The sequence below is a fragment of the Onychostruthus taczanowskii genome, unplaced genomic scaffold (assembly GCF_017590055.1).
Source record: "Onychostruthus taczanowskii isolate IOZ18803 unplaced genomic scaffold, ASM1759005v1 scaffold40, whole genome shotgun sequence".
NCBI lineage: Eukaryota > Metazoa > Chordata > Aves > Passeriformes > Passeridae > Onychostruthus > Onychostruthus taczanowskii.
This window is the reverse complement of record NW_024501460.1, coordinates 1402261-1430146: the sequence shown is the minus strand read 5'-3', so window position 1 is coordinate 1430146 and position 27886 is coordinate 1402261. Positions and strand designations below refer to the sequence as shown.

The 27886-nt window shown below is 41.7% G+C and overlaps 1 protein-coding gene across 8 annotated transcripts in view; it reads left to right on the top strand.

The window, feature by feature from the left end:
* The window catches only part of ATXN1 (ataxin 1), a 217477-nt gene that overhangs the window by 82367 nt on the left and 107224 nt on the right, over positions 1–27886 (top strand). Inside the window, exon 5 of one of the 8 annotated variants that reach the window (XM_041413206.1) lies at positions 27209–27314. The exons of 6 other annotated variants lie outside the window; for them this stretch is intronic. The gene's annotated coding sequence lies outside the window, so the exon portion shown is untranslated. Of the gene's footprint in view, positions 1–16076; positions 16166–27208; positions 27315–27886 lie in introns of all 8 variants that reach the window. One more of the 8 variants, XM_041413208.1, reaches the window with a different exon arrangement.

The window sequence follows — 27886 nt, the reverse complement described above, 5'->3', positions numbered from 1 at the left end:
AATGTTTCTTTCCTCCCTTTGGATTAGAGGTGGAACTTTAAAAAGGCAAAGTACACAGCAAGACCGACTGGACTTCTGCTCTGGCCCTGTCCTCATCAGTTGAGTCCCAGGGGCTCTGCAACTTACCCAGTAAACAAGAAGCCAGTGTCAGCTGCTGAAGCTCCTGCTGCTTTTCTCTGCTTTTACACTAGCAGTGCTTTTTGGACATTAGTGGTACCCAGCAGGGGTCTCTTGCAGTTCCTCTTGCCTGGTTAAGTGGCTGTGGTGGCTTTTCTTGAACCATGTCAAAACCAGGACCTGGGAGGTGCTGCACAGTGTACCCATGTCTGCACAGCTGCCTTGTTGAATTTGGCAGTCAGGACACAGAAAATGTTTGCTCGTCTGGGTTGCCTGAAGAGAACAGGCAGGTCTAGAAAGTTGGTCAGGGCAGGGCTACTGAGAGAACTTGCAGACCTGCAAGATTCCAGCTCTCCCTGGCTGTGAGCTGGCTTCCTGAAGCACGGCTAAAAATCCCCCTCCCTGCTCCTCTGTGCTCAAATCAATTCCAGTTGAAGCTGGGAGTAATATTTGCATACCTCACTGGTTGTTCAGGCTAAATTAATATTTGTATAGCACACTGTGTTCCCCATATTGAAAGGACGACATGAACACTGCTGTTTCCAGGCAGCTACATCCCGTGCTTGGATGTTGTAAATGTACTTAGCCAGGGCAGACAAGACTCGTTGCATTTGTTTAGAAAAACCCTGTCAGTGCCTTGGTATATGTGTGAATGCATTTTTTTTTTACATATGTGATGTGTTTACTGTAAAGCTGAAGCTCTCCTCTGTTGGACTAACCCTGTTTCAAAGGTTGGGGGTTGTGTTCATTTGCCATTTTTTATTCTGCTTTCCACTGCATTACATGCTGGGGGGTGTATTAGGTAGTTTTTTTTCAGTGTCTTTCCCTGCTTCTAGAAAGCTTCCAGTGCATGCATAAATCCACTAGCAATGCTTTTTCTTAAGCTGAGAACATAAATAGAGTAGATTATTGTCTGGTAAAGCTGATTGGTATTCCTTAAATCTTGATCTCATCCCTTACTTATTCACACATCATCTGCACAGAAGATATTTCTGCTGTCTTCTGAACTCTGTTTCACACAGCCCAGTGAGATGTTAAAAATAATAATTTTATAAATCTTTGCTAAACCAAATTAAAGCATTAAATGAAATCTGGGGAAAAAAAAAAGAAATCTGAAAAATAATTAATTCAAGCTAATAAATGTTCTGGACGTAAAAATTCTCCTGTAGTGTGTGAAAGAGGGTGATTTCTCTAAAGGTCCTGCTTGCAGAGCATCTGCTGGAGATGACAGCATCAGAAAAAATAGAACAAGCCGTGGCATCAGTGCTGTTGCATGGTTGGCATCGCAGCCTGAAGAGCAAAGCAGCGCCGTCTCCTGCAAGGAAACCTGGGCTTGTAGCTCTCAGTGCACAGGATTCTGCTAGTTGTGTCACGCTGCCATAAATCCTGAGCAACTCCATTGAAACGGAGGGAATTACTCCAGATTTATGCCAGTTTCGGTGAAAAGAGGCTTTCTGCTGAATGGATCGGGGCAGCCACTCGCCAGGTGGAAGGGAAAAAAGTGACTCAGCTTTCGGCAGTTGTTGCTGATCGCTGGCTTTTGCCAAGTGCAGAGTCACAGATTTCCTTTTTTATTTTTTTTTTTTTTTTTTCCCCCTGGGTGAGTGACTGCTTTGTGCACTGCACAGAAAAGAGGACTTAATTTCTGAGGGAAGAAGGGATCCAGTGGCAGGATGAACCAGCCTGAGTCCTTGTTGTGAGCAAGGAGCTTGTGGAGGGGCAGATCACCCTTGCTAGAAGCATTTGGCTCCTCATTTCAGAGTGTGCAGTGTTGCCTTCTGCTTCTCGCCCTTGGGAGACAAACGTTTGTGAGAGGGAGTTCCATGTGTGGCTGGCCTGGTATTTCTGTGTGCATGGCAATAGCCTGCTAAGAACAGTGAGAGCAGCTCCTCCCGCGGGGCACACAGGGCAGCAAAGCCTGCAGCAGAGCACAGGCAGCTGCAGCTGGGTGCTGCTTCTTACTTTCCCCCATCTGCAGTCACCCTGCTCTGCCTCCCCAGCAAGCTCACAAGCCAGCGGCTGTGACTGTTGCCTGCACCCAAAAAAAAGAAGCGAAGAGCGGGGAAAAACCATGTAGTTAGGTGCTAGGGCCATTTGCTAGTTAAGTAAGTATTGGGGTTTATTTTGGACTACCCAGTAAGTGTGCTCCAAGTTTAGAAAATGGTGTTAAATTACTGCAATGAAAAATGGGATTTAAAATCTCTAAATGGAGAAGACAATAGCGTACTGTAGACCTCTGAAAAACATGGGTTGTTGAACTGAAGCTCCCTGAATGTTTCAGCCCATCTGTCTTGATAGTTTCTGTGTCTTAATCACGGATTTCATGAAGTGTCTAATTTTCTTTTTTTAGCTTTCTGTCTTCCTCTTGTACAAAAGTTAAGACAGGGAAATCATCTGAGCTGGATTTACTTTTGCATTCGAGAGAAAAGCAGTCTATAAAAAGAAGTGAGTGGTGTGTGTGCTGGGAAACCAAGTTTGTCTGCTTTGGGTTTTGGGACCAAGATTTTCCCATCCTCAGTTCTGCTACTGCAGTGGTTATTGGGACAGCTGGGGAGCGCAAGTAGAGGTGCTTACCCTGTAAGTACCAGTGCTTTTAATTGTCTGGCTCTGGTCCATGGATATCCAAACAGTGTGGACTGACTCTACTGAAGTCACTGGCAAAATTCCTTTGTTGTCCCTCCCACTGCTGCCACTGTTCCTGGCAGCTGTCAGGATGTACTGGCAAGTCCCTGAGCCCTCTTGCACCTTGGGAAGTCTGCAACAACTCTTCAGAACTGGAGAATTGCTTCTGATTCTTAGCTGTGGGGTGAAAAGCACAAACCAACCAACAGAAATATCCCCCCCAAAAGTCAGAACATTTTAACTGACCCCTCAGGAGCATCATTAAAGGAGGGTTATGCATCCCCAGATCCTTCCTGTGTGAATCCATCACATAGAGCCTACTCAGTTTCTAGCAAGAATGGAAATTTTTGCCCCTGCCCTGCACAGAGCACAGATAAGGCCATGTATATTTGCAGTGTGTACTTCTGTAGTATGCAGAAGATGCTGACTGACATTAATTAGGAGTGGGAGGTGTGAGAGTGTAAAAATAAAATTCCTTTCTGTCAGGTTTACTATTAGAAGTGAAGTACATGGTATGACACCGAGTGCACGTGAGTGTGCACGTGTGTCTTCGTGTGAGTGTGTGTGGAGTGGAGGGCGGGTACTCAGTATTTAGAACAATAGTGGGAGTGAAGCATTGCAGGTTGGAACATCTGTAAAAGTCCGTGATTACAACATTTTTCTTGGGAGCTGCTTCGTGAAATGTGCTTAAAAATGGTTTCTTTTCCATTGCTAGTTCAAAATGCTGTGCTAAAAAGCACACAGTACCAGAGATTGCCATTTGTGTCAGTTCAGCTGCCTCTGCCCAGCTCTGTGCTGCTACAGTGACTGTTGTGAGAAACAATCAGAAGATACAATATTTTTGGCAAATTTTAGCAAGAGCAATACTTTGAAAATAAATGGGTCTTTATTTGACAAGCTCCAGTATTGCTCTGGTTAGTAATAGTTATTAATTCCTTCTCTGTGTGTATACTAAAAATGAGAAGAAGAAAAGTGAATTCTGCTTTGTTAATGGTTCAAGAAGTGTGTTGTTCAATGTGCCTGGCTTTCTCTTACAAAATAAATGGACAATCATCTGTGTAACTTAAAAAGCATATTCTTTGGATCTTAACTGTGTTAGAATATCTGAGCTCGAGAACTATTGTGTATGAAATTTCTTCAGTATCTGTTTTATGTGGGTGATAGTGCCAGAAGGTTATCTGTGGAGCTTTTAATAGCTGTCTGACTGTCCATCTGCTCTATGTGACTGTTTATATTTATCCTTTATACGAGAAATGGGCACTCTGTCAGCCTAATTCATCTGTCACTGAAGTGGGTGGCACTGACTGAAGACCTCCTCCCAAGTGGTTGAGACCCTTCCATGCAGAACTGCAAGACTGTGTTTGGTCTTAATTGATTGTAGCTAAAGGACAAATCTCCTTTTTCTGTTACACCTCTGAAATGATGTGTGCTACCCCAGTTTTGTTGTATAAGTAAGCTGCTTTAAAGTGAACCCTTTTTTATTATTATTGCCCAGTTATTCAATGGAATTGAGTTGCTAATATCTTCATTTCCTAGCAGAATTTTTCTCTGTTGACAAACTGACCATTTGATGAGGGAGAGGGTGGGAGTGACACCTCAGCTCTCCAGGTCTGCAAGGTACTGATAGTACATGCTACAGGCACTGTGAGTTGTGGCTGCTTGTTCTGGGCCTGTGATTGAGATACAGAGCTATTACTTAGGCCTTCTGGTTAATTATCATTTTCTGTCCATTACTGAAAGTAGATCTAATGTTTTGGACATTCAGTTAAGATACTCTCATCCTCCTAGAAGGGAAGTGCCACATCTGACAACACCATTTTGCACTGGCCTCACCAACATTGGTGCTGTTGCTTTGTCATAATATAGAACTGGCTCAACACCACCCCTTGCCCTAAAACCAAATGAAACAAGCAAAAAGGCCCCAGCACCTACCCAAAAAACTCACTCCTGGCTTGCTGATGCTGATCCTTCCCCTTACAGGCTGATACTTTGGGTGAGTTGTCACGTGTTGCTGAGAAGGGGCACGTGGCTTCAGCTAGGAGAGATTGCTGACCGTGGGAACATGGAGCTAAGGGTAGTGCTGGTGGATATTTTCCAGTCAGCTTTGGTATCAGATTTACAGAGTGCATGTGGTACAGCACTTCACATGCTGTGTCACAAAGACAGGAGTTCAGAGGTTTCTCCAAATGTGTGCCAAAGGCCCTTCTTAGTTAACTGAGCTGCACGTGGTTTGTGTGGGGGGTGTCTGGCCTTGTCAGGAAGATGTCCCTACACTGTCCCTGGCCATGGGCACACCTGCTCTGCCACAGCTTGGGTGATGTGCATGGAGAAATGTTTCCATTAGCTACAGAAGCACCAAAACCAATTCACAGGTACACAAATACTGAGGTTTCCTCTTGAGAAGAAAGATGCTGTAGTTTGGTTAGGAAAACCACAAGGATGTTGATTTCTGGGTTTGGGTTTTGTTTTATTTGTTACTATAACAAATTACTTGAAAGGGTTTGAAAGGGTTAAGAAGAGATAAGTTCATGGTTGAAGCTGCAGTGGTGGGTAGAGAGTGCATGGCATATCTGGTGTCAAAGAAGTTGTTTGTAGTCACATATATGTAGATAAAAATATATTGAGTTTTCAGCAGTGTTTTTTTTCCTGGCTGTAATTGTGATGTTACTAGCAACTAATGACAACTGGGTTCCCTGACTGTGTTTTGTTGCTGTAAGCCTCAGGTCACTGAAGTGAGCAAATGTATGTGAACTATGAAGAAAAAAGAAAGGGGAAAAAAAGGAGGGCAGAGCAAACCCACCATGTTTGAAATCATCATCAGACTGTTTCTGTGTTTAAGATTTGGTCAAGTAGTGTTCTTGGGAGAATTAATCAGAGCTTAAAGAGTTCTATGCATATTCAGTGTCTTCTAGAATGAGACCTCTACTGATTGAAGAACTATTTGGTCTTTGAGACTATGTCTACAAATATATTTTCCTTGTTGGAGGCTGTAACTGCTGAAGTCCAACCTACCAATATTTTGGGTTAGACCAACCCACAGGGTTTGATCTTCATACACATAAAGGCCACTTTACACTCTTGAGGCAAGTAATATGATCTTGAACCAGGCTTAAATCATACAGTTCATTTTGTCTTCTTCCTCTTTTCATACTGATTAATATATTAGGCTGTCTAAACATAAAATACACAAGTAAAATAAGTATGTGTGGGAAAACACTGTGTAGGTACATAGCCTTCAATGATTGGGTAGCTATTTGTAAGCTTGAATTAATTAGTTGGGCTGACATGCAATCCGTTCAGCTTTGTGGGGGCTGGACAGTTTGTGGGCAAGCAGGAGGGAAATCCTTTGAGGGATGTGTCATTGTAGGACATTCTATACTAAAGTTTTTTTTGGAGGGGGGGAAAGAAAAGTACTATAAGAATATCTGCTCATGATCCTCCCTGACACGAATATAGTTTGAAACCAGAGCCTGTGTTCCGAATGGTTCTTCAGTTGTCATCATGTTTTTCAATTCTGTGTTATAAAAAAACCCATTAAATTATTTTTAACACAATGTGTAGAGACAGTGCTTGAAATAGTTTGAAATCAGCTAGATCAAGTCCTGGATGGTGCTTTTCTGTTACTGCTTATAGAAGAAAACAGTGTTTGCACAGTTCAAATGCTTTTCATGTCAGCACTGATCACATTTGTTTGCAGTCTATGAAAACAGAACATTAGATTTCACCTCAAAGCTGTTCTAAGAAAACTTTTTAATAATCATTGATCGTATTTCAGAAACATGGCAGTACTGAAAATGTTACTATAGCCATGAAGTTAGAACAGAACTGCTATTATTTTTGGACTGTGTCTAAATCAGTAATTTTTCAAGTGGAAAGCTTGGCAGAATTTCATTGTGCTTGTCAAAGTCAGAGTTACTCGCTTCCTTCCAATTCCTTCAGTTTTACTGATCTGTTTGGTGAAAGCAGAACACAGAAATGCAGGATAGGCTTCCAGAGCCCACCACGCAGGGAGCCTGCATGCAGCATGTCAAAACCAGCCTGAATTCTCTCAGGTTCCCCCATGTCTGTCCTGACTGCTCCCCTCAGATGAGGAAGGTGTGGTGCCCCCGCTGCTCAGATTGCAGAGTCGAGTCCCGGGGTATGCTCATGGCCCAAAGGGCAAGGCTGGACCTCCCAAGTCCCACCCAAGGAGACTTGGCACTGCATCATCCTTCCTCTCTTCTGCAGTTTAAAGACCTGTTTAATATTGAGTAATGGTTATAAGTGTGCTTTTTAATGCCATCAACTTGCAAGAGTGAAACTCTGGGAAAGGGTGCTGCGGAGCTGCCAACACAACTTGTCCAGGAAGTTTTCTTTACTGAGGAATGTTAAAGTGGCATTAAAGTTTTCTTTTTGCTGGGGTGCATTTTTTGCTGTGTGTATCAGTGATGCTTGGGTGGGTGTGTTCCTTTTTTCAGATTGAGATTTGGAGTTGTGCTTTTCATTCTTCACTTGCACTTAAAAAGTAAACCAATGTTTCATACCACCAGTATTTTCAAATTCTGATAGCTGAAGTGTCCTAGTGATTATTTATTGGTAGTAGAAGTTTATCATTGTATTATCTTTGGGCTAAATTGGAAAGATAGTGCTTCAAGCCTTTTTAACACAAAAAAATTATAATAACTTGACATTCTACAGCATACATAAATTGATGAAAGTCCAAAGACCATTTGCTTGGAGGCTGTACATAATAATCTCATTTGTTATTATGTGGTCTGCACAGGCTACTCTCAAGACATGTAGGATTTTTTCCTTTCTAAAGTTTCTACATCAGGATGATAGAGATGAATACTCCATAGATATGTGGCCATCTGGTACTCCCAATTGCGCTAAATTTACCAGAAGAAAAAGTAATGTATTACATCTTTCTAAATATAGTTCTTTTTCCATGATTGAAAATTGAATCACTTATTCTATGGAAAACTGATATTCTGTAGTTTCCTTTGTTCCAACTTGAATATTCTTAGGAAAAGTAAACCCTTGATTTCTTCAAGTAAGTTTTGTGGGATTTTTGAATTTTTTCTTCTTTTGCTGTCATTTTCATATCCACATGTTCTCCAACTATACAAACCAAATAAAGGTATTAATGGCCTCTTTTGTTCCTCAGATTATAGCAAAAATAAAAATCTTAAAATAAAGATCTTAAAATGCCTTAGAAGGAAAGGAAGGCAGTGTAAAAGAAAGTTAGCCTGCTGGGAAGAATAATTTAAGAAAGAAATTTGAAGCACTTTCATAATAAATCCCAAACTTAATAAAACTCTTTCTGATTGGGTTTGGTCTTGAAATTGTACTTCTAGTTTGGAGCCTTCCACTGACACAATGTCTTCTAAGAAGGCTTGGTGTGTGTTTTGGGTTAGTATGAGTGGTTTCAGTTGCTGAAGCAGTTGCAGGAGGCACGTTAGAGGCTGTTCAGACCTCACTGTGAAGCTGTACAGTGATCTCAGTGAGCGAATAGGTATGCAATGATCTTGGTGCCACTAGTAAAAAGAGTGATATTAATAACAATGAGAAGAAGAGGGACCAGCACTCGATGTGATGACAGTTTCTGTTTGCCAGCCAAGTAAATGTGTCAGAAGGTCACCAAAGAGTATCTATGGCAACCAAGAGAGGAGATGGCTCTGCTGGATCAGTGTTGCTTGTTGGGTAGAACTCCAGGCAGGGAACTGGGATATGACCTGATTAGGACTAAGCTGAAAATGACAGCATTTATCAGCCACAGTCTTCAAAAATCAGTGAGAAGCAGAAGAAAAAAAATAGTGGAAAGCAGATAAAACAAGGACCAAAAAAGTTTGTCTGATACCTTCCCAGTTAAAAATCTCAGACTATTCAATACACATAAAACCATGTTAAGCCTGGTCTCTTGAGAAGAGAAAGTTACTTGTCATTTCTGATAGGAATGTTGTTACTCTACAATGTCTTATTTTTTCTTTAAATTTACTTTTTTAAAGAAGTAGGGTTTGGCATGGAATCTTACAAACCAACACCTGACTTGCCATTGGCCTAGCTATAAATTTTGTCAAGTGACATTTCTTGTATGGTTTTAAAAACTAAAAATAAATGAAAAATAACCAAGTCTTTTAAGCCTTTGATGGAAATCCAGCAGCTTAAATAATGTTGAAATCCAGTCTGTGGGGTGAGTTAACTGAATTCCCAGTGTATCAGCACTATTAAAGCAACTGTCTTAGATAATAAATGGCAATATGCTCTATGACTCACTTGAGGGGTCATTATTTTTGGCTGGCCTGAAAGACGGTGTTGTTTGCTGGGCTGCAGTCAGGAAGGTATCAGCCTGTTCCATGTGCGTGATCAAAGTGGTACACTGAAAGAGTGAGGGCAGGTTTCCTCAGAGACTACTTGGGATGCAGGCTGAGGAGAGGAGATGGATTCCCCTCCCTGTTTCCCCAAAGCTGGTTCTTTGGCCTGTAACCCACAGCATTAAAAGCTGCTGTGAAAGTGCTGTATGGTCCTTTCCCTTCACCACCCTCCATTTTATACTGCAACAAGTAAGCCTAAGGAGTAGTACTGCATGTGGTACTTCAGGATCTAAAGGGCTATGGAATTACATTATTGAGGGGATTAATAATCTCTGGCACACATTGTGATTTGCTTTCTATTAATGAACATGCACATAAATAATGTAGTAAAGATCTGCACAGAGAATGTTAAAAATCTGCAGTTTGCCTGGGTGTTCTTTTTTTCCCACGGATCTGCTGTAAATGTATCATTTACAATTCAAAGCTTTGCATCTGAGCTGGTCTTCTCTAGCGTGACCCCATGCTCTGATCCTTAGTTTGTGCAGAGCCAACCTCAGACCAGCTGCCTTGTGAGCACTGCCTGCTCCTCTCAAACCCTCGGTTTAGTTTTCATGTTCCTGCGTTTTGTCAGGTGCCAGCTGGCAACTCAGCTGCGCTGGTGGCACTCAGAGGAGCCCGGGGTCACTGTGAGCTCAGCTGGGCACTTGCTGCTTCAGGGGTGGCACCAGCAGCCACAGGGAAACTGGGAGGCGTTTGTCATGTGTCTCTTGAGGTGATTCCACTGCATACTCATTGGGCAACGTGAAGAGACTTCTAGTTCTTCTGTACCTCTGCCCAGCAGAGCCTTACTACAGAGCACTGTCGTTCAGCTAGAATAAAGGGAAATAAAGGGTGAAAATGTTTGCAGGATCGCAGAACTGTTGACTCTTTCAAGCCCCTACAAAGGTAAATGATTGAACAAGGCTACAGCTTGGGTTCAGCTGTGGATGTGCAGCTCAAGCTGTAATTTTCTATTCTGAGATAAACTCTGGTTATTGTTTAATGAAATAGAAAGTCAAGGCTTTAAATTGCAAGTAATTCAGATGTTTTTCTTCCACAAGATTGTGTAGCATTTTTTGTTTTGTCTTCTGTCTTGTGTGAATATATAAAAGTTTACTGTGATAAGTCCAAGTGGCAGAGAAATGGTTTGTTCTGGCACAAAGGGGACAGCCAGGTAGTGTTTGTCAAGGTTCAGAAAGCCTGAAAGGAGGGGAAAAGTAAGTCAGACAGATGAGTTTGAAATAATTTCTGACTGATGCTTGTAGTGCTGTCTGCATCCATGCTTTCAGTGTCTGTGTAAAGCATTACAATGGTGATTCTTAAAAGACTCAACAAATTCTGTTCCTCTTAGTGCACAGAAACTGCCCTAGAATTTTCCTTGTTATCTGCTTTTGCATCCTGTTTTGTTGGCAGCACGGTACAAGCTATAGCTGGCACCCGCATGATGCAGTGCTAGGCTTTGTGTAAAAATACACTAGAGTGTATGTGGGCAGGGCTGTAGCCTCTGCAGTTGCTCTATTTGTAGCATGGCTCCTTCATCTTTTGCATGTTCCTGTATGTGCTGTTTGGACAGATTTTAACAAACCTGGCTTAGGGTCTGAAATAAGAGCCACCATCGTATCAAAGCACGTAGTGTATGATGAAAGAAACATGCTTATACAGCAGGAATATTTATAGCTGGCCCTTCTAACTGATGTAAGGGAAAGGTATTCCGAAAGTATTTGAAATAGCTACAGATTTTTCTACTGTGTCAAAATGTAGTGCTTAGAAATCTCATTATGAAAGTCTGTATTGATAAAACTGCTTCCCCCTCAGTTTCTGGAGATACTTGTGACTTGAAGGCTATTATGATCAGTTGCTTTCACACTGTCTTGTTGTTGGACTATAAAGAATAGTCCACAGGTGTGGTGTGTTTACCATGATCTGGTGCAGAGGGTCTACCCTTAGTAAAGGCATGAAGTATTTTATGGAAGACAGATAAAGTGTTTCAGCAGACATGTCGTGTGAAACCCATGCAATGTCACCAACCTCATCTTCTCCTAATTGAGACAAAACTGTTTCAAGAAGTAACCTGGGTTTTCTCATACCTAAGCACTTGAAATATTAGGGAAAATTAAAGTGGTTTTTATTCCTCCTAAGTGAAAAAGAGCCATTGGAAATGTTTTTAGACAGGCAAACTATAGATTCAAAAATATGTGTAGCAAATTTATCACAAACAACACATGTTCATTTCCTCACTCATTTGTTTCAGAGACACTTTAAACTTTTGCTTGTTTTCTGAGATCATAAGTTGCAGACATTGGAGAGGAGAAAGCAGAAGTCTAATAGCAGTGATGGCAGAAACACCACTTACATGCTTATTAAATAAAAACTGTTTTGCTTCCAAGTTCTTAAGTACTTATTTAATCTGGTTTGCTCAACCTCTATTTTTAAGTCATTTGTTCTGCTCAAAAATTGCAAAGAAATCTTTTGTGAGAACATTTTGTTGGTTTAGATAATAACTTTTTTTTGGTTGCTTTTGTTCAACACATAAAATAAAATATTTTTAGATTGAGGGTTGGCCCTCATTAATTGGAGTTTCAGGAAGCAGAAAATGGGAATGCTAACAGAGTATCTTCAAGTAAGTAATGATTAATTGCACACAGAAATACTCTGACTTATTTATGTATGCTTAACAAGCCTTTACTACTACAGTTTCTGCTGTTCAAGAATAAAACTGAGAGTATGTAGCATCACTACCTGTTTGAATATACCCCTGGTCCTGCTTTCACTGCTAGAAAGCACAAGCCTTGGTTCTGCTGCAATCTGTTGTTGGCAGCTATAAAGAGCTGTTGATGAGAGCAGACTGGATCCCGAAACTGGGCATCCTCTGTGTACAGCATGGACACATCTTCCTTTCCAGAATCAGTGAGCATCAGTCTTTTTTGACAGAGGATTCTGCTTTGTTCACCTTTGATTCACTGCTGAGTGCCATTTTCCCTGCTTTCCCTTTAAAAAACTGTCTTTTCCAATCCCCTACCTGTTGCACAAAGGTTCTTGCAACATTATTTGGCTCTATGTGGGCTTCTCATTGCCATTAGAGCAGCCTGCATGATACATCTTTCTGTGCTGTTGAAGCTGGTTGTAATTTTGTCTGTACCCTGCCACACTTGGGACTTTGGAGGCCCAGCTATTTTACAAGGCAAATTTCTTTCCTGCTCACTGCTGCCGGCATGCAATCCTGGTTTGCCTGAGGTCCTTCCTTTCAAAAGTCACTCTTGCCATGTTGGCAGGTGGAAGGTGCCCTTTTGATGGGGAGGGAGAGGATAAAGGGTCAAAAGAGTAATTATCTTGCTTTAAGCTGCTATCACTGAAGTGATGCAACACACTTGCTGTATCAGCTATTGGTTAAGCTGCTACACTACTTTACTGTTCATCAGCTTCATCAGTGTGTTCAGCATTTGGTGATGAAGGTTATCCAGGGAAAGGAGATTGCAATTTGTGGAGATGCCCTCATGTGGAAGTAGTGGCCAGAGGAGCCCGACTCCCCACCCTCAACAGAAAATGCATCCACAGAGAACAGTTCCCCTGGCTCTGGCTTGTAGCATTTTTCTTTAACCAAGGTTAGGTCAGAAAGCACAGCTGCCTTCTACTGCTTTGTCATACGTCACAGGTAAGGAAGGAGAAAAGCTTTCCTCTTAACAGCTTGGTGTAGTCAAGATCCAAGAAAACCCAAATTCTCTGTAGTTGTGTCGTTGCTGCCAACTTGCAGACTCATTTGGGGGTATTATGTTTGATCAGTCTGTGCTTCTTTTCCTTACGCTGTGGGGTTTAAATCCCTTCCGCTTTTGTGGAAAAGCTTCTTGTGGGAGTCAGCTGGATTTCATTTTCTGTGCTCCATTCTGAGCAGCACAGCCTGAAGATCACTTAGTTTTATGCTGATAAAGGTGCCTTCTTTCTGAAATCATGTAATATAGTGAGGTTCTGTGAGTCCAATACTTGGCTGGATGAGATAGAGTGTCAAACCATCTGTTCTGAGGGGTTGATTTTTTTTTAATTTCAATTAGTTTTTATAAATTTGACTGTGCCTTTGATGATATTTTTCATGTCTGTCCTTCTAAAGGAAGTAAAGGCAAAGGCTTTATCAGTTCCATAGATTCCTATAAAGATTTTATGAATTTTTAATATTAAGGGAAAAAAAAAATCTTAGGGCCTGTTTTAAAAAACAGATAATCAGCCTAGGGAAGGAGCAGTGGGATGGTTACCAGTGATGGGAAGATAAATAGGAAAGCTAAGTAACATGGGAAGGAGCTACATGTTGAGGCTTTAGTTGGGAAGACAGTGTAGGTGGGAGCTGGAGCATCAGTGAAGTGTGTACAAGGTAACTGAAAACGTCAGATAGGAAAGAGTGAGAGGGGACAGAGTAGAAAGCAAGTGTATTGGAAGATGCTGGCACTGGATTTGAGAAGCAGGAGTCTCAGTAGTTGTATATAATACTTCAGCAGTGTAAAAGACTGGAGTTTATTGTTGATGTGCTAATAAGAGCTCAGGGGTTTGTATGTTACCTCTCTGGAAACTGAGTAGCTGCATAGTGAAGAGATCTGCCACAGCAGACATAAACCAGTTGTTGGTAGTTGGAAAGGTCTCACCTTCGGTCCCTCTTGTGCAGTCAAGGGACTTGTAAAGCAGAGTGAGCATTCAGTGTTATATGCAACTCTTGTCTAACCCTTGTCCTACACTATTCTTTTGAGTTTTCTTAAGCTTAACTAGCTAATGCTCCAGTGGCAAAATACAAATGCTATCATCCATGTTGCTAGGAAAAATGATGGTATTTTTAAGCGTGTTTAAGGGTATCCAGTGGTGAGGTGCTTCAGGATAAAGGTTTAATTCTCAGTTTATTCCCCCTCAGTTGTGCTCATGCAGATTGCCTTTCAGTAACACAGAAGAAATAGTGATCAGTTCTTTCACTCTTTCCTGCATTATTTCTTAAATTAACATATTAGCTATCTAGAAACACATTTTGAGATAAAAAGATTATTTTTCTTGAATTTTTTTGTAATATTTGAGACTAAGGTGTCTCACTAGTAATTAAGAAATAGGTTTTCCGTAACTATATTGTACTTCCTTTTGTGCCACACATACATCTCTTTCAAACCTTTATCATCTAGCAACTTTTTATGCATTCAGCTTAATTTAATATTAGTTGCAGGCTTTTACATAGTTACTCTAATCTTAGTTCTTTTCAAAAGAAGGGCAAATTACAGAAACAACTCTTGTGAGATACAAACTCCTAGATGATGATACCAATTTGCTTTTCACAGTTAGGCACAATAAATTCTTTTAATTGCAGGTGAAATGAACTGCACTGATAAGTTTCTTCTTTCATAGAACACAGTTTGGTTCTGGGACAGGGATGAAGAGCTAACAGTCATGAAACTGAAGCAGCATTTAAGTTTTTATTCAACTTCATATTTATCTGCTTGAAAATCTGGATGGAAAGCTGTATGGACAAGTTATTTTCCTGTTGTCTTTTAATTTCTTGTTACCTGTGACAAATTTGCACTTGACTTTGTGATGAACCTGGAACCCTACAGGCATTGCTTTTTCAAAAATTCCTGATATGAAAAAAAGAGTAGGAAAAAACAAGGAAAAGAAATCTCTTGAGTCAACTACATTTTTGATAAAGCAGATTATATTTTTTATGGCCTGATTCTGTATTAGGTTATTGCAGTCTCGTGTCTTCTTAATTTCATTCATCAGTGGACTTATTTCAGCATAAACCTGGTACAAGAGATGGCAGAATTAGCCTTTCTGTGTGTAATTATTCTTTAGTATGCAAGGGTAAAGAAGTACCTTCTGGAGGCCAGCAGTACTGCTCTATTAAATCTGCTGCAAATGTGATCTGAGGCTTTGAACACTGAACTTTAAGTACTTTAAACAAAATTTTGAAAGTTGAGGGGTTTTTTTGGGGGGGGGGTTCTGCAAATACATGAAGGATTTGTTACGAGAGAAAGGGTCTAATGCCCTTAGCCTGTAATGAGCTCCACAGAGGCAAATCTTACCTCGCTATTTACTCCAAAGCCAGGGAGTTTGCCTGCCTCTTGGTGAGAGACATATAAGAGTAGGCCCTATCAGAAAAACACAGTTATTAACTATCTTGCCCTAACCTAAAATAAAAACTTCTTCTTTAAGGTGAGTTCATTGTGCTGTCTTCTCTGATGTAATGCTTTTACATGTTAAAGACATCCACACCGTATCTCTGTATTTATAGGGAGAAAACAGAGTGATAGGCACTAAATATCCACTGTGTGTATCTGACAGTAGAAGACAGAGGAGGTTGCCTGTCCTTCAGGCAACCTACAGACTACAAAATCAAGTGTTTTAAAAGCCCACATTTTAAGTGGCCAAGTCAGTTTTTGCCCTTAGAGGTGCTACAGGACGTGTAGCTACAGTGTATGCATTTGCAAGATTCAGCGTTTAATTTGTGTTTTAGAAATAATATTATTTCCCTGCTCGTCTTGTCTGTGTTTCACAGCTGTATCTGTTAAGGTCAGAGCTATCAAATCTGGTTAGTCCCAGCCTGATTTTCAGAGCAGGCAAGTCTCCTGCAACGCTCTACTTCATTTTAACGAGCCTCTGGGTGCACACAGCACTACTGTGAAGGAGGCCAGCTATTTAGGTCCCGACATATGGATTGGTACCCAATTTAGTGTATCCAGGGGTGAAGATGTTGGCTTAGTATTCTCTCTCCCTGGGACTCCTATTCCATGTATTGCTTCTTGTATTTGAGATGGGAGCTGTCATTCACTGTATGCCAGTACAGAAGCCAAGTAGGTCAGTGCCTGCAGGTATTGCTGTGTATTATACATCCACCCCCATGGCTGAGTTGCCACCCTCTGTTGAATCTTACTGTAGATTTTTCCTGAAACTTTTTAGTGGGGCTCTGCTCAGGTTACCCTGGTCCTGAAGGCTGCTTGAGCCCTGCATGAGCAAAGGTGAGCAAAACAAGCTCCTCCTCTTCAAAAGGTTCCTGTAAGGGAGACCGAGGGAGTTGCCCCTTCTTAGAGACTTGAGCCAGAAGAGGCACAGAGGCAAAAGCAGCCAGAAGACAAACTGTGAGTCCAAACTGCATATAAATCTCTACCCTAAGCTGATTTGCTGTTTGTTCCAGCTTTCCTCTCTTCCCTGAGCCTCTTCTACTCCACTTCACTCTTAACTGGATCATCTTTATCCACTTCCTGCAGACTTCCTTCATGCTCCTTTCATTCAGCTGATCTTTTCCCACGAAATGCAGAACTCTGCGTTACACTGCCAAACCAGCTGCAGGGGAGCAGAAGACAGAAGTGCACACATCTCCAACTAAGACACAGGAGCTTGCTACTTGCTTGCTCCAGGTCTGTTTCAAGGCAAGAGGGAATTAAAATAGCTTATTGCTGTTGAAGATGAACATGTGACTACCTCAAACTGCATCGCCACTAAAGGCTTAAAAATAACGTGGTCTGCTGCCATCTGCTTACACATCTTTCCTCCACCCTCTGTTGCTCTTGTCACTTCAGGCTGTTGTAAGCTCTTCAAAGCAAAGATGGTTTTCTCTGCCTTTGCAAAAGGCATGCCGCTGTGGCATCTTCCCAACCCCATTGTTGCTTAGCTCTCAGCTTGTGCTGTACTACAAATAAGAGAGTTGATAGTTTTATAATTTAGTCTTAATGGGGATGTGGATTGAAGCAAACAGGACTTTCATTTTGTGGTATCTGGTTAGTTGTAACTCATCCCTAAGATGAATTTGTTGGTCACACTAAGATCTCAAGTATTGATCAATGATGTAATTGCCATCCTATAGTAGGACAGATGATGTAATTCCTACCAGTTACTGAAGACAGTGACCTTGAGACAGATCACATAGTTGAGTAGCATAGATGGCTCACTGATTATAAAATGCACTTGTTTTAAAACTAAACTGTCATCAGTTAATTATTGGGGAGGAGCAACTACAACAAAATGCCAGCATGTCAAGAAAAGATACAGCATATCTTAACTTTTACCAGCAGTTACATATTCCTGTTTTGACAGGTGACTTTTGATGGTTTTGTTGCTTTTTTGCTTTGGCCATCATTTCAATTTACATTAGGATAGCATAAAACCTGACTTCTGTGAGCCTAAGGAAAATACTTGGTTTGATAGACAGTCACACATTTAAAGAAAAAGAAAAAGTAAAGGTGTACATGATAGGAGAAAATCTGGTAGATGAGAGGAGAATATACAGCAAAGTTTTGCCAGTGAGAAAGCCTAGTTCCTCCCTAGTTCCAAGTAGAGATGGCTTAAACTCATATTTCATTAAACTTTTCATTTGAATACTTAATCAAAAAGTGACAAGCATTGACCACCAGCTTTTGCACATAGATAAACAGCAGGCAAAACTCAAGAAAGTCATGGACATAAAAGAAATAAAACCACTTACTATGGTCATTAATAATGGAAAAGACCTATTTGTCTTTGAGTGGAAAGAGGTTCTGAGAGACCCCAGTACAAGCCTAAGAAATATTCAGTTGTGAGAAGCATGGAGCCTAAGAAGAAAAAACAGGTTTGAAAAGACAAATGGTTGAAGAGTTATTTTTTGTTCTACTGTTGGTATTTTCTTCTTAACGACTAATGTTCTTCTGGCTTAACATTTGCTGTTTTGTGTCAGAATTTTTTTTTATTCTTTTGTTCCTCTCTTCTTAGTCAACTGGCACATTTGCAAGATAAGTATTAAACTGAAGAACTTAGCAAAGACAACTTCTCAAGCAGATCATTACTAAAAGTAGAGGAAAAATTAATAATTTGCATGGATTTGTGACCTGATAAAGAAGACTACAAAAGAGTGATCTGTCTAATTAATTACTGCAATGAATTGATCTTAGGAAATCATAGAGGTATAGCTCAGTCAGAATCTGTATTTTCCCCTTTTCTCTGAGCCAGACTTTTCTCTGGTAGCTTGTGTTTGAAACTAATGAATATTGCAGGCAAGAATTTATTTTTCTGAGTTCTCTGAGGATGTACTTTCTATTGCTGAGATACACTTCCCTCTTTTATGGACTTTTCAGGCCTGCTGTTTTCCCACAGTATTTGCTTAATGTAATATTGTCGAATGTCCAGGGGACTCCTAATGTGAAAGATCTTATAGTCTGCTAAAAGCAGGTTAAGATGTCTGGTTCTTTATGTTCAAAGGACCTTGTGCTTGAAAATCCTTCATGCTGTGTCTTAGTGAGAATTTCAAGTTTCAGAGGAATGAAATAAGAACTCTTACGGATGTGGTCCCTTCAGTAGTATTTCTTTTCTAAATGGGCAATAAATCTAGATGTGGATAGTTGAAATTGTGAGAAAGTCATGAAAAGGAGGAAATTACTTTAATTCCGTAATGCCAAAGGAACCAGAAAACCTCTCATACACACTCTGCCTCAGGGATTAAGTATGGGTCTTCATTTTTTAGCAAGCTTCTGTGGTGCAACCACTTCAAAAATTAGGTTTCTTTGGCAGGTAGAGGTTCCAGTTGTGTGAAGAACCCTTCTTCACTGACCCGTGAGATCTGCTTTCCTCTATGGTTTCATTAGCACAGCTTTACATGAGCTGGCAACTGCCCTCCCTCATGTTTAGAGTAACAGAATTGTTACTGTTGGAAAGGACCTTTAAAATCATTGAGTCCAAGTGTTAACCTTACCTAGTCCACCACTAAACCATGTTCTTAAGTGCCACATCTGTGTGGTTTTTAAATACTTCTGGGGATGGTGACTCAACCACTTCCCTAGGGAGACTGCTCCCATGCTTTGTAACTCTTTCCATGAAGAAATTTTTCCTAATACCCAATCTAAACCTCCCCTGGCACAGCTTGATTCCTTTTCCTCGTCCTGTCACATGTTACCTGGGAGAAGAGGTCAGCCCCCACCTGGCTACAGTCTCCTTTCAGGCAGTTGTAGAGAGGGATAAGGTCCCCTCAAGCCTCCTTTTCTCTAGGCTAAACAACTCCAGCTTCCTCAGTCTCATCAGACCTGTGCTCCAGACCCTTCCCCAGCTCAATTTCCATTCTCTGGACACACTCCAGCCCCTCAGTGTCTTTCTTGTGATGAAGGGCCCAAAACTGAACACAGGGTTTGAGGTGTGGCCTAACCAGGGCTGAGTCCAGGGGGAAAACCACTGCTGGCCACACTATTTCTGATACAGGCCAGGATGCCATTAGATTTACTGGCCACCAGGGCACACCTGGGCACACGCTGGCCCATGTTCAGCCAGCTGTTGGCCAGCAGACCCCAGTCCTTTTCCACTGGGCAGCTTTCCAGCCACTCTGTCCCACGCCTGTAACATTGCATGGGATTGTTGTGACTTAAGTGCAGGATCTGGCACTTTGCTTGTTGGATCTTATAAAACTGGCCTCTGCCCATTGATTCAGCCTGTTCTGATCCCTCTGCAGAGCCTTCCTGCCCTCCAGCACATTAATACTCCCATCCAGCTTGGTGTCATCTGCAAACTGACTGAGGGTGCATTCAATCCCCATGTCCACATCATAGATAAAGACATTAAGCAAAACTGGCCCCAGTAGATGAACCATTATCATCCTTGTTGTTGTTTAGTTCCACTTGGATAGCCCCATGCCAGTTATAGCAGGGCACCTGGGAAGGTGTGGCAGTCACATAGGGAACATGTGTGCTGTGCCAGGCAGGAACTTGGCACCATTGCCCCCTGTCCCCAGTGTGACTGTGTTCAGCCAGGCAGAGAGAGGCCAGGGAATCTTCTGTATCTTGTGTCCTGTCTGCCTGCTGAGCCTGTCCCAGGGAAGGGAGATAGGGTGCAGTTTCGTTGTTCTCTCTCTCTCTCTCTCTCTCTCTCACTGATGCTCCTCAACCGACTGCTCCTTGAGCTTTGTCACTAAGCAGAGGAGCTCCTCTACCTGGACACAACTCCTACAGCTGTCGTCACTGCTACTGGCTGCTACTGGCATCCTATTGCAGATGAGGTACACAAAGGCTGAAGGACAGGCTCATAAGAGATCAGTGATGCTGAGTGTTGACTTCATAAATTTGCCAAATCATTTGCAACTGTTCTATCCTGTAGGTCACACTTCTGCTTGAATCCTTTTCTCCATTTTTAAAATTTTGCTCTTTCATTCTTTTGTCATTCATTTGCTCTCCCTGCTCCCATTTGTTCAGTGTGGTCACAGCTCAGTTACCTCAGCTAATTCACATCCTTGACTTGGAGCCTTTATACATTCAGAGACAGTGGCACATCACTGAACACTTTCTCCCTCTATAGTGCTGCTTCAGAGAGTGAAATTTGCCCTGGGGCTCTGGAGCAGACGTCAGTCTGTGTATCAGCTCCCAAAGTCCAACTGTTTAACCTGCAGCACACCCCCTGCATTTTGCTTCTGCACTTAGTCAAATTGTTCTTTGTCTAAAAACAAAATGAAATGACAGTGCTTGTCCACTAAGCTTTCACTTAATGTAAATTCCCTTTTTATTTTCTCTGTCAGCTACTGCCTTGCCCTCCAAGTTTAGATAGCACTTGTCAGGAGATTTAGACCTTCACATGACTCTCCACATTAACTATTTTTCTCTCTTTTTCTCTCTCTCTTTGCTGACTAGGGTGTTGAAAAACCCCAAACCTCTAGGAAAGTCATGGGTAATAAATCAAGCCATTTGTCTCAAATCTCTCTCCTCTCTACAGCTTTTAAAAGCTGTTTCACAGCATGGAAGTGGAGGTTAAACCCTGGGCTGTTTTTCCTGCACAGGGAGTTTGAACATGGCTCTTCTCACCTGTGTTCTATGTATGGGTAGAGACAAGACTTCTTGTTCAAGGTTGCTCCAGGTTATCTGGGAGAGAGAAGGAGCCCAAACCTCCCCTGTATTGCATCCAGTGTGATCTCAAGCTCAAGGATGCTTTTTCCAGATACTCACTCTCTCTTGCTCCAGGAAACCTCCCTTTTCTTCAGAGCACTTTGCTCCCCTGCCCTGTGAATGTTTCAGACATGCTGGGTAGGCTGTCCCTTGACATGTCCTGTCCCAAACTTACTGATATTTTAGGGTGTCTGTTGTGGCAAGTCGATAACCATCTGACCCTTAAATAGTTGTGTTTCTTTAGATAGAGGGAGGCACTTTCTTATCTGATGTAAGTTGCTATAGCTCTTCAACCTAGCTCTTCAACCTTCAACTCATGCAGGTTTGCACCAATGCACTATCTGGTGAATTATGGTGATAGCAAGCTTCCTCACACCCCTTGCTAGACCACGTTTTTCATGTTGCAGCTGGGGAACTGGGTCTCTGAAATCAAAGCATGTATCCTCTGCTTCCTAACATTCTTCTTCATAAAACTGTGAAGAGGTCTGGACACAGTCCAGTTAATTCTGGTTTATTTTCTTGCCCTGAATTTCTTCACTAGTGAGTGAATTTTTTTCCACGTCTGTTCACTGCTCTGCTAGCCAAAGTGGAACATTATGGGGACTTGTTGCGTAGTCTAGAGAGTGATGAATTGTGAGGATGAGAGATCTGTATATCTGATTTTCCTGGAAGAGTCAAAGGAAAATCAGGATGATTTTTAAAACATGGAGACTGAGTTATTACTGCTTACCTGCCTCAACCTCTGACTTCAGTTCCTGACACTAAGGGATGTGGATGTTATTAGATCAGGTATCCAAAATTCACATGAATCAAAATTAACTCCTATATGCCCCATGAAATAAATATCAGGCTGTACACATCTCTGTCTTGTCTTGTGATCCGAGCAGTTACACATTTTCAGAATATAAGTATAAATTTGGACGTGGTATGCTTCTTCTTGCAGTAGTTCTGCTTGAAAGTGAGAGGATTTGGCTGAACCCTTTGCTCAGCCTGGCATTCACACCAGGTTGCAGCTACATTCTCTTGTACTGTGTTACTCTTTCTCTAGTCAAGATATATTCACCAGATGGAAGAAAGAAGCTCTCCAGCCAGAGCACTCACCATGAGGAACAGTAGAACACTCTTGCTTTGGCTTAGTTTCATTTCATCTCCACTTGGAGGAAGGTTTCAATTTTCCTTGCTGCTTCTTTGGTATTTCCTGACTCTTTAGGACTGCCATGAAAGCCTCATACCGATACATGCATTTTGGTTTTTTACCCATATATATTTACCTATTCAGTGGGGAAAAAAAAAAAGTTCAACTTGGTTCACATAATAGACCTATGCAATAGATGAATGCAGAAGACAAGATGATGTTTGCAGAGCTTGGGATTTTGTTTTGTTTCAGATGGTTAAGAGCCCAGAAGTCCAACTTAGTACAGAAGTCAGAAACTTAGAGCTCTGTCTATATGGGATAAAAAAACCACACAGGCTTTCTTTGTGCTACAGCTCTCATCAAGGTTATGAAGATATGGCAGTAATGCTTCAGACTCTCCCAGTGTGGATGTAGTTTATTATAGGTATTAAAAGTCAGGTGTTTCTATATGTACTGCTGGAAATATGTGGGTTTTGTGATGTTTGAAGACAGGACAGAATTTGTGTCATACAGTGTGATGGGGTTAAATCCCTGACTTTTATCTTAGGAGGTTTCAGAAAGTCTCAGCAGTGTTTTAAGTCCCTTTGCAGACCTGTTCCCAGCTCCCTGGTTTCCAGTGGAGTGCCTGAGAGATCAGCCCATCTGTAGCTTCTCTCCACCTCTGCATCTGGAGGCTGCCTGCCTGCTGCTCCTTAAGACTTCTGGTTTTTAAATCACCCCTGCAAACCCATGCTTAACATCTCATTTTGGGGAGGAGAGTAAGTAGGAAGCATCGAGGCCTGCAAGTCAAGTTTGTCCTTATAGGAGGGTCCCATCCAACAAAGGGAGGGATCCCATCTAAGCGGGACCTATTTTGCAGAGTTTTTTTCTTTCTCTGATCATACATCTTCCTTAAAATCTGAGAGGTTTAGCATCAGTATTGAAAAGATGCTCTGCAAAGCCCAGATCTGGAATGTTGCATGGTAGAATATTCCTGCTTGCCTCTCTTTCAATAAAATTAGAAAGTTAGACCTTCTGCCTCTATTTCAAAAGAGTTACTCAAGGAGACAGTGACTTTACAACTCCTCTCTGTCATGCCATAAAATTGGGTGGTAGTCATCTTTGAGGAAAAAACATTTCATAGCCAGTTGCTCTTTTCTTGTGAGGCTCAGCAGCCGTGGTTGTTTCCTTTGCAGAGGGTTCAGGAATGTAGCTAGCACCCTAGAAAATGAAAAACACTTGAATCATTTGCATAGTGGATCAGAATCCAGCCCACCCGGCTGCTGGAACAAAAACCACAAACTTTCACATCAGAGTCATCTGCTGAAAAGCTATATGAAAGAACTAAGTGTTTGGTTTAAAGAAATTTTATTTGCTTTCTTGTAGCCAAATCACCTGACTCTTAGGTGGTGAAAGTAATGTATCAACAAGATTTTCTTGCTGTCTTTCTTTGTCTGCTGGACCACAATGATCACAGGTTGACCTTGTTTTCAGACATAAGACCAGTTGTTTGATTCAAGTGTCAATATCAATGTTTGTGTCTATAGAAACCAATCAACATTTCCTCCTAATTGTTGTAAATAGGCTGTTACTGTGACACTTAGATTTCCGGCCTCTTGCATATCTGAGTCAAAAATTCACTGCACAGTGTTGTCTTCTGTGTTAGCTATCTATTGCCTCACTAATAGGCATCTTTATTATAGTCTGTAGTTCTCCTGTTGAGATATGTCCAGACATCACTGGAGCCTATAATATTTCATTTTTATTCTATATCATGAATTTGTTTGAGGGACTTTCTCAGTAATAGCTGTAGGAAATCACAAGTAATGTAGGAAAAGCAGGTTGAACTGCCTACAATCAGCATTGCACAACATTCAGGATTTTTCCAGGATAACCTTTTAAACTGACTTTTTTTCCAAAAGCAGTGGCAGTTTAGTGTTGATTTTTCTTTCTTTTTACTTTTCAGCATGAATGATTCAGGTTGTCTTGAGAACAAAATACAAAACTCTGCATGTTTTGTACCTTTTTTAAAAATAGGTCAGCTGTTTCATTTGAGTACCTGTGTAGCACCTTCACATTTGGGGGTGAATATTTGAAATTTGGCTGTAGAGTTGCCCCAATATTAGGGAATTGCCTTCTCATTTGCAGCAAAACTTGTCCATAATCAGTCAGTATATAAAGTCTAATAGCTCTCATTTTGTACCCACACAGCAGGAGCTCGTTAGGGAGCATTGAGTATGCTGTATTTTAGAGCTGAAGAACTTGCTTTGATATTTCTACATCGGTCTCCTGAGTGCTGTGGTCCTAGGCATACAGGAGGCAAAGAAAAGGAGACTGTTGTCCCATATTTTCAGCAAAGCTGTTTTTGCCCAGACAGTGTGCAGCAAAAGGAAAGGATGGAGAGAGAATACAAGCTGTGGAGGATGTGCTCAGGAGTAGTAATGAGGAACATGGCACTATCTGAACCAGGAGATCCAGGGCAGTTAACACCAAAAGCACCAAGTGTGGGGACAGCATTTTGGAGCTGATGTGACTGCCAGGGGTGTATTGTGTGATGTGATTGGAATTAAGCTGAGAAACTGAGAGGAAGCTGGTGTGAAGTCTGAGGAGGGAAGCAGCAGAACTTAAGCCACAGAAAAGGGAAATCTCTGTTCTGTACATTGGTATGGAGTTTGTGATTCCTGAGGTAGCACTTGGATGCTGCTTGTCCTGTCTGGTGTGAAGATACAGGATCATTTCACCTGTGGTTGTTTGTTGTAGCCCAAGTGCTTGATGCAGCCTCGTAGCCCTACTGAGACAGCAGATTGACTCATGCAATCCTGTCCCTCTGCACCAGTACAAAAACCCTGGTGTGAAAATACAGTTTAGCTTAAACCTAAGTCTGTTCAAAGTGTCTAACTTCACACTTGAAGGGGATGAAGAGCATTCATACACTTTGTTCTAGCAGCTCAGTGGTGGAGAAGCAATCTCCTTGAAGAGGATGCAACAAGTGTGTTGCTGGCAGTAGCACCTCGTGTGAATGCATCTCTTTCCACCTGCTCCCACACCTTAATCTTGCTGTGCCTGTGCTGTCAGCATGAATCTGTGACTGCAAACTGGGTGCTACAGCTTTGGTTCACGTGAGATCCTTGATAGCTTGCAGTTATCTCTGTTCCTCCAATAGAAGAGGTCTGGTTTCATTTAAAAGTTTCAGCCCTGGTAATGATTTTGACCAGCGCAGGTGCCCTCTTTTGGGTCTGCCTCTGTCAGCACAAGCTTCCCACATGCTCACTGCACCTCCCTTTAGACAGGACCCTCTTTGGTGAGTGCTCCCCAGCTGGTAGGAGGCAAAACTGGGTTACCATAGAAGAGCCTAAAGAGTAGTTTGTAGCTGCTCCAGTTTATTTTCACCATAATGGATTACAAAACGTTTTTACACCAGACTGCTAGCACTTCTGAAGGGAGACAGTCAGCACAGGAAGAGGGGCAGCTGGTGCTGAGCACATGTGTGGGAGGAAAATCTCATCAAGCAGCATAGCTGGGTTTGGAAGAGACCTTTGTCCACAGTTTCAGTCTCTCTGTCTCTGTGATGGGGGGAAAAAACTCTCCTCACCAGGGTGTTGTGAACATGTGCTAATTTTAGTAAATCAGGCAGTTAGGTAATATGGTGACAGCCAGAAAATAACCTAGAAGGAAATAGTTGTTCTGTCTTTAAAGCAAAGTGTTTATGGCCATTTTTAATACTGAGAATGAAGCAAACTGAGGAGCGCTTATTCAGTAATACCGAAAGCTAGAGTAATGGCTTTACTATACCATGAATGGCACCATTTCCTGTGGAAAAAAGTCCTGTGTGATCACAAAGTTAAGAATAAAGATTAGATGTTGTACATTGGGCACATTTCTGGTATTTCCTTGCCTTTTAGCTCCTGGCTTAACATTTTTTACATGTCTGTATATTTTTGTATGTTTAATGAACTATTTGTGACCAAGCTCATAGTTGCTCACACTTTTTATCCTAAGATGTTAAGCACTTTAAAGAGGGCTTAGAGCACATTGAAACATCTTACACTCTTGCTATTATGTGTCTTTAAACACATTTCTGCCTCCAAAAGCACTTACCTCTGGTTCTTAGAGATGATTGCAACTTTAAGTGAAGGAGATGAGAGCGGGAAATGTTCTTCTAAATCTGATAGAAAATCACAGTTGGTCATTTTTTGCAGATCTCCCTGATAAATAATTTTTCTGAATTTGTAAGTCTTGCTTTGTAACAGGTGAGTGAGAGGTACAAAAAACTAAAGTTATGAAACCACAGATATTGCCAGAAGGAAACAGAACCAGGTTAACTCTCAAAACTGGGCTTAAATAAATTTGAAAATGACACTATCTGAGATTAAGGTAGTTGCACAGAATTGGGTGTCTTACTGTATAACAGAGAAAACAGGTACGAGTAAAGTAAAAAGTAAAATAAGTAAGTAAATAAGTAAAAAATAAAATTACAGAATACTGGGTGCTGAGTATGCATCACTCTAGCTGATTTTATTTGGAGTTGTGAGGATAAACCCTGAAAACCCAACATGCTGAGTCTAAGGTGCAAAAATAAGTCGATATGAAAAAATGTAGGTCTTGGCAAGTTCGTTAGCCGCAGGATAATGACATGTGAACTCCACGTGTAAGGGCAATCCCTGAGTAACTGCCCTTGGCTGAGGTCTCAGGCCAGCGTGCCTTGCTGTAAGTAAGAGGGGGGTCACTGTCACCACCGTGCCTGGAAGGAGCTGCCCTCCCTGTGTGCTCGGGCTGCCGGTTGGCACACGTCCTTCCGTGTGCCCCACTGCCGTGTTTGTCACACCGGCTCAGCGCTCTGGCTTCGCCAGGTCACTCTCCTGCAGTTTGGGTAGAATTAGAGCAGTGATGGGAAATGGCTTTGGCTTTTTTCTATCTTCAGAAGGTAAAAGATGTTGTGCCTTGTCTAGGCAGTCTGTTTTTTGGACAGCACTGGGGCTTTTGTTGCTTGGACCAGGATGTTTAAGAGTTTGACTTTACTGCTGTTCTGTTTGTTTTATTCAGCCAGAGATATATAACAGATGTATTTTTCGATCAGGCAGCATTCCTCTACTATAATCAAGAAGAATTCACACGCTGCTTGTGTGAAATGCCTGTTGATTACTTCTCTACATGTGCTTCTTGCCCTTGTCTTCCCTTAGGTACAGTTTACTCTGTGCAAGTTGTAAACTCCATGGAGCAGGTGTTTGTTCAGTGCATAGCACAGCAGGACCCAGGTTTCATCGAGGTGTCTGGACATGCTCTTATGTAAGTAAGGGTACTCTGTCTTGTGAGCAATTAGAATAGTTCACATTAGCTGAACTTGTCGAGTTTCCTGTGTGCAGGCTGATGAGAAAAGGGATTTTTCTTTCCAGGCTGAGAGGGGCTTTGCAAACTTTCTCCAAATCACAGCAGCAGCAGCTGGCTCTTTGGGCACTGGACAAAGACATGATTTGGAAATAGCATCAAAGTCTAGAGATGACCCTTCACATACTAATGCTCTCAGATGAGTTAAGTGGGGGAAGTTCACACCTCTTGTGGTGCTTTTGTTTCAGTCTGCCAAGCTGCAGACTCAGCATGAGTGCAGCATGCAGGTTTTCATAGTGAGAGCTTTTGTCGCTCCCAGAAGTGCTGGAAACTTAATTGCTTTCAAAGGCAAGCATGGAATCTGGAGGACCCGGTACAACCTGCTGAGAGAACATAAATCATGAGATACTATCACGTTTCTGTGCTGGGGCTTGTGTGGAGTGAGTTTGCTTTGTGAGCGAATGCCTTTGGAATACACTGGTGGTTTTTTTGTTGATTCTTAGACATAGCAATAATTGTTATTGGCTTTGTTA